Genomic DNA, 6,895 nt, shown 5'->3' with positions numbered 1-6,895 from the left:
TTTATATACATATTTATTTATGCATTTATTTATTCTTTTATTTTCTCTTCTCTTCTCTTCTCTTCTCTTTCTTTCCTTTTTTTCCTTTTCTTTTCCTTTTCTTTTTTCTTCTCTTCCTCTCCTTCCTTCCTCTCCCCCCTTCTCCTTTCTTCTCCTCCGGCGCGGCCGGCGGCGCTGGAAGGGAGCCAGGCCGCAGCAGCCGCGGGAGGGGGCCGGGCTGTGGCTGGTAGTGCCTGTGGCAGTCTCGGCGGCCGCGGCTGGCCCCCTGCGAAATGTTCTCCTCCTGCGAGGCCGACAGCACCGGAAAGGGGCCGTGCCGTGGTGGACGCAGGAGGACGGCGGGTCGTGGCCGCCGGCGGTCGTAAAAGCGGGAGGGCTTCCCCTTCTTCTTCTTCTTCTTCTTCGGCCCCTCCCCACCGTTGGGAGGGGACATCTGTGGCGACCAACCTCCTTCTTCTTCAGCACCTCCTCATCCATGACAGGGACATCGTGGCTAGCGGTGGTCGCGGGAAGGAGGAGACCGACTCTTCTTCCTCTTCTTCGGCACCTCCCCACCGTGGGGGAGGAGGCATGGGGGGCGGCAGCGAGGGAGAGGGAGGGGGGAGAGGAACAGGTGGTGAGATGAGCATTTTGGGAGGAATTTTTTTTCTAAATGGGGATATTTTGGTCCAAATAGAGCTTTCCGACAAAGCTCAAAACAGCGTTTTCGGAAAGCTCCAAAACGAAGCTTCTGCCAAAAAGCTGTTTTCAGCTGTCCGAAAAAGCTGAAACAGCTTTCCGAAATTTTTACCAAACACCATTTTTTATCTAAAAATACTTTTGGAGGGTCAGAAAGTACTTTTTGACCCTCCAAAAGCTCCCCAAATGGGGCCTAAGAGGTGCCTTTTTTATTTATGTTTTGTCTTTGAGGCCTTTTCTATAGTGGGCCGACCTAAAGTGAACTCACTAAGAGGGTCTTTTTTTTTTCTATTTTATCTTTAAAGCCTTCTCTGCCATGGGCCTTCTTTGAGCCGGGGCCTTAGGCGACTGCCTCAATCGCCTAAGGGTTGGGCCGTTCCTAGATATGATAATAGGTCCAATGAAGTGGAAACGAGCCTAAAGATTATAATTAGTTTCAAGGCATTAAAGAAAGTTAATGCAGAGAAGATTGATTTGCTTGTTTTCTCAATGTTTCGCACAACTTCAGCTAGTTGTCTCAAACCAAATTATTCATTGCTCTGCCTGCGTGGACTGAAAAAATTTTAATGATTTTTAGATGACCAAGTCATCTTTTCTTTAGATATAAAAGCATTCCTTGTGTTCAATATTTTCATTAAACGGTTTCTTGCTTGGTATTTACACTATTGGATAATATAAATATTTCAAATTATTAAATATAAGTATATTTACTTTCAATCTCATAAAAAATTTTATAATTTATTATTTTTTTTGAAAGTAATAAGAAGGAAGTTAAACTTGCCCCGATTTATTTGTTCAAAATAATCTATACAAGAAGAAGAAGAGGGAGGAAAAAGGAACAGTACAACCATACATGGAGAGTACAGGGTGTAATAATTGACCCAACACCTAGCCCAACATTTGATGAGTGGGCCCAGGCCCCAGATGGGCCAGCCTGACTCTATGTCGGCAGCCTGTCTGAGGGAAGCCACCTCATGCCAATTGATGGAACTAGAGTTGGGCAACGGGCCGTGCCAATTCTAAGCGGGCCGTGCCAACCCTCTTATGAAGCGGGCCGTGCCTGGCACGGCCCGTGAGGCACGGAAGGCCAGCCCGGCCCGGCCCCCGGCCCCTCTATAGGTGGGCCGGGCCGGGCACGGCACGGCACGGGCCGTGCCAGGCACGGCCCGTAACGGGCGCAAACGGGCCGTGCCAGGCACGGCCCGCAACGTCTCTAAACGGGCCGTGCCTGGCACGGCCCGTAACGGCTCCAGACGGGCCGTGCCTGGCACGGCCCGTCTGGAGAGGGGGAGGGAAAATAGCCGTTTCCAACGGCTATTTTCGGGAAAAAGTCGATTTTACCCCTCCCAACAGTCCAATAACGGCTGAATGGAGGGGTATTTTGGGAAAAAAAAATTTTGGGCTTCTATAAATAGCCCATTCCTCCCTCATTCTCACCACACCAAACCTCTCATTCTCTCCTTCTCTACTGCTATTATTTCTCTCCTCTAAAGTGCTCTTCTAGCAATTTAATTTTTAGTTTGTTCAAGTGCTACACAAGAGGAGGTTCCTGTTGAGAAGAGAAGGTCGCTTCTGTTGAGAGCACAAGAGGAAGCTCGGAATCTCGGCTCTGCCTCTGCCCTCCGACCCTCTACTCAATTCCTCCTTGCGGTTAGTTTTTATTTTTTGAATTAATCATAGATATGTCATCTTTTGAGGAAAGTCAGTTTGGCATTCCTGTTTCTGAGGGAGAAGAAACTAATCCCCAACCCCCTGTTCCTAGTTCCTCTAGAACTGGTGAACCGAGTGAAGGTCAAACCTCTTCTCGTAAGAGGACTAGTACTGTATGGAATGAATTTGATAGAGTTATGGTTGAGGGAGTCTGGAAAGCTAAATGTAAAAAATGTGCCAAACTTTATAGTTGTAGTAGTAGTGGGGGAACAGGGCATTTAAAAAGACATCAAGAGAGTCATAGGATGCATGATTCTCATGCTCAAACTCAAAGTAGCCTTAATATACAAGGGGGATTACTTGTAGGTAATTTTGCATATAATCATGAAAATCAAAGAAAAGCACTTGTAAAATGGATAGTTAAGGATGAATTACCTTTTAGTTTATGTGAATCTTTTAATTTTGAAGAATATGTTCAATTAAACCTACAACCTGCTTACAAAAGAACTAGTAGGCGTACATTTAGAAGAGTAGCTATGACCAATTTTTTAGCAATGAAACAAAATTTAATTGAAACACTTTCTACTTTAAATGTAAAAATTTCATTAACTTCTGATATTTGGTCAGCATCTGTAGGTAGTAATTGTTTTATTGCCATTACTGCTCATTATATTGATAATGATTGGCAATTAAATAAACGTATTCTTGCTTTTCGTGCTTTTGATTTTCCACATTCTGGGCAACAAATTTCAAATATAATTTATCAAACTGCATGTTCATATAATATTAATGATAAAATTATGTCTATTACTTTTGATAATGCATCTAATAATAATTCTGCTGTTGTATTATTAAAAGACTCATTGCATCCCATATTAGATGGAAATTTACTGCATATTAGATGTGCATGTCATATCTTAAATCTTTCTGTTCAAGCTGGCATGGGCATGATTCAAGATGTGATTTCAAAAATTAGAAATGCAGTTTCTTTTATTCATGCTTCTAGATCAAGACTTCAAGAATTTAAGGAATTATGCATAAATCATGGTAAACGTTTTAAAAAATTTAAACTTGATGTAATTACTCGTTGGAACTCCACATATAGCATGATACATGATGCATACCCATATAAAAATTTATTAAGTGCATATATTAATGATCGTGGATTAGGATTTACATTGACTGAAACTGATTGGAATAAAGGAAAAATTTTGGAAGATTTTTTGCTTAGTTTTTATAATGCTACCAATGTTCTTTCTGGTATTTATTACCCTACTTCATGTTCATTTTTACAACAAGCATATATAATTAGTCAAAAATTTGCAGAACATAGATATGATGATGTTTTAATGCCTATTATTCACCTAATGGAATCTAAATGGAATGAGTATTGGGACAGGATATGTCCTATGCATAACTTAGCTGCTGTATTTGATCCTAGAGTTAAATTAAATGGCGTGCTAATTTTACTTGATGCATACGCTGAAAATATGAATCAAGATGCTGAATCTGCTAAAGATGAGGTAAGACAACTTCTTTATGATATTTATGCTATATATGATGAAAAAATTCGTGGATCTAGAACACAAATACAAACCTCTATTCCTCCTTCTAGTAGTTCTCGTTCGTCATCTATTTTTTCATTCATTGCACAGAGAAGACACACACATGCTTCAAGTTCCTCTTCATCTTCTTCATCTTTAAGTAGTGAACTAGAATTTTATTTACGAAATGATCTTCAGTCTGCATATGATGAAAATCAAATAGAGAATCTAGATGTATTATCTTGGTGGAAGAGTGTTAGAAATCAATATCCTGTTATGTCTGCAATTGCACGCGATATTTTAGCTGTGCCGATGTCCACGGTAGCATCGGAATCCGCTTTTAGTGCAGGTCGGCGTGTTCTTGACGAAAAGAGAAGTAGGATGACGGGCGAAACGGTGGAGATGCTTCTCTGCTTCAAGGATTGGCTGGATGCTGAGGCAAGACTTCAAGATAAAGGTGGACATAATACAACATCCTCTGATGATGATGATACAAACACTACTGAAGACTGAAGACTGAAGACTGAAGACTGAAGACTGAAGAGTGAATACTGATTCACTGAATCACTGATGATTAGTAAGATTTCTTAATTTTTTATAATTGTACATTTTTATTGTATTCTGGAGGTCAGACCAAGGTCCAAACCTCGGCCCTTTCTTAGTTTCTTATTGTATTCTAGAATCTAGAGGTCAGACCAAGGTCCAAACCTCCCTTCATGTACCATTTTGATTTAAATTAATAAACTGGTAGGGGTCTATGCCAAACCCCCCACCATTAAGGTGGCTTTATATTCATAAATCAAGATTTCTTAGTGTTCAATATTTATTAATTTATTAAAAAAATTTTATCGGGCCGAGCCGGGCCCAGGCCCGGACCGTGCCAGGCTCGCGTGCCAGCCCGGCCCAGGCCCTTATGGGCCGTGCCGTGCTGGCCCGCGGGCCGTGCCGTGCTTGGCCCGCGGGCCTAGACCGCGGCCCGCTGGCCAGGAACCTCTAGCCCAGCACGGCCCTATCAAAGGGGCCGTGCCAGGCACGGCCCGGCACTGTAGCTGGCGGGCCGTGCCAGGCACGGCCCGCTTCGTGCCGTGCCAGGCACGGCCCGCTTCGTGCCGTGCCAGGCACGGCCCGCTTCGTGCCGTGCCGTGCCGGGCCGTGGGCGGCCCGGCCCAGTGCCCATCTCTAGATGGAACAGGGGAGTCCAGCTGCTGAGTCGCGGCCGTTTCGGGTGTCCCCGGCCAGCATGAGGTGTCCCAACCGCTTTAATGGCTAAGCCCACTTATAAACCCTCTTATGGCCAAACCTTTTTACTTAAACCACTTACACTTCATCCCTCTCTCTCTCAGGATTTTAGAATCCACAGACAAGAGGAACGGAAGCAAGAAGCGGTAACAGGTCATTACAATCACCCCGGAACAAGGTAAACCCTGTTCCTCCCTCTTATAGTCCTCCTATACTAAGACTAAAATGAAGAAGGAAGATGGAAAAAAAAAAAAAAGATTTTTGCCATAGATACCCTTCTAAATATCAGATTTGGCGTGAATATCCTTCTAAAATTGATATTTGCATGTATACTCTTGTAAAATACTTATTTTGCTATTTTATCCTTTTTTATTCTTATTTTTGTATATGTATCCATGCCATCCACCGCCGTCAAAAAATTAACGGTTCAAATTAAAATAACTAAAATACCTTTAATAAGTATGCGTGCAAATAAAAATTTTTATAAAGGTATACAAGCAAATAGTAACTTTACAAGGATATTTATACAATTTTCTATATTTAGAAGAGTATATACGCAAAACAAAATCCTAGTTGATGGAAAGAATTTAGATACATTAATTAATGTGATAGCCTTTATAATCCTGTATTTATTAGGAAATACATTTGGTTCTATGACCAAAGGCTTGTTTCTTTATCATAAATATAACAAAAACATACAATAGGATTTACAAATTGGTTGTATCTAGATTTACCTCCTGCAATTGATCTGATGATGGAGTAATATCATAATAAGAGGTATGGTAGCTTTGCGTGATAATTAATATGAATCGCTTTCTTGCAGGACACAAGCATAAATGGTTATATTTTTCCATGCATTAAACTAAAAAACAACCTCCACATTGTCAAACAGTTGAAAAGAACTTTCTTTTGATCTGGGTCCAAATGCATACAAAGTGTTCTCGCTTTCCTTCAATCTATGTCTTGCATTAAAAGCTTCGGGTCTCTGTTAAGAGAAAGGAATGAAGTTTATTTCGACCACCTGGGAAAATCCAAGCCCCCTCTATTAGAATTACACGGGTCCCACATACATAGAAGAATATCTCCAAAGTTCTGAACCTTGCAAATATTTCTTTCGGAGGAGGGGCACGACGACTTGGCCTGGTGCTGCCAATTAACTCAAAACAATTTGCACCCTCTCATGCAATGATGCAAGATGATATAGAAATTTACTTGAAGAGGAGACTATCACCATTTGAGGGAAAAAGAAAAAAAAACAAAACAAAACAGGGTCACCATGGTTGTAGTAAAGAAGAGATGTATTCTTGTACCAAGATTTGTATTTCGGTTTAATAATTCCAGCCATTAAACACCAACCATGATGAATAGGTAGGAGTAGAAATGATAGCATTAATTCTACCAACCTATCCGTACTAGAGAAAAAAAAACAAATCTATATCCAACATAATCTTCACTGCTCCAGCAAAACATGCGATCAAATCTGCAATTAGCAAAAAAAATGAAAAAGAATAAGTATGAGAATTAACTCTATATCAACTAAAAAATTATACTTAGTAATAATGCTAAAGTGATCCAAATAACTTAAACAAATAAGGTGCAAAAGTTAGGATAGGTATATCCAACATGTACCAATCAAGATTGTGAGTAGGCATTGTCTTCTCTAACTAAAGTTTCCATTCTCTTAGCTTGCTTGCAGCTTCGTCCTTTATTTTTTTCCCTCTTGGTGCTATGAACACTGCATGTGTGCCTCCTGAAAATGACACTCTTCCTCTTGAACCATTTCC

Source organism: Phoenix dactylifera, chromosome 11 (genome assembly GCF_051530095.1).
Source record: "Phoenix dactylifera cultivar Ajwa chromosome 11, Ajwa_hap1_PhDact_Kaust_v1.1, whole genome shotgun sequence".
NCBI classification, from domain to species: domain Eukaryota; kingdom Viridiplantae; phylum Streptophyta; class Magnoliopsida; order Arecales; family Arecaceae; genus Phoenix; species Phoenix dactylifera.
The sequence above is the reverse complement of the archived record's forward strand: the minus strand, read 5'-3'. Positions refer to the sequence as shown.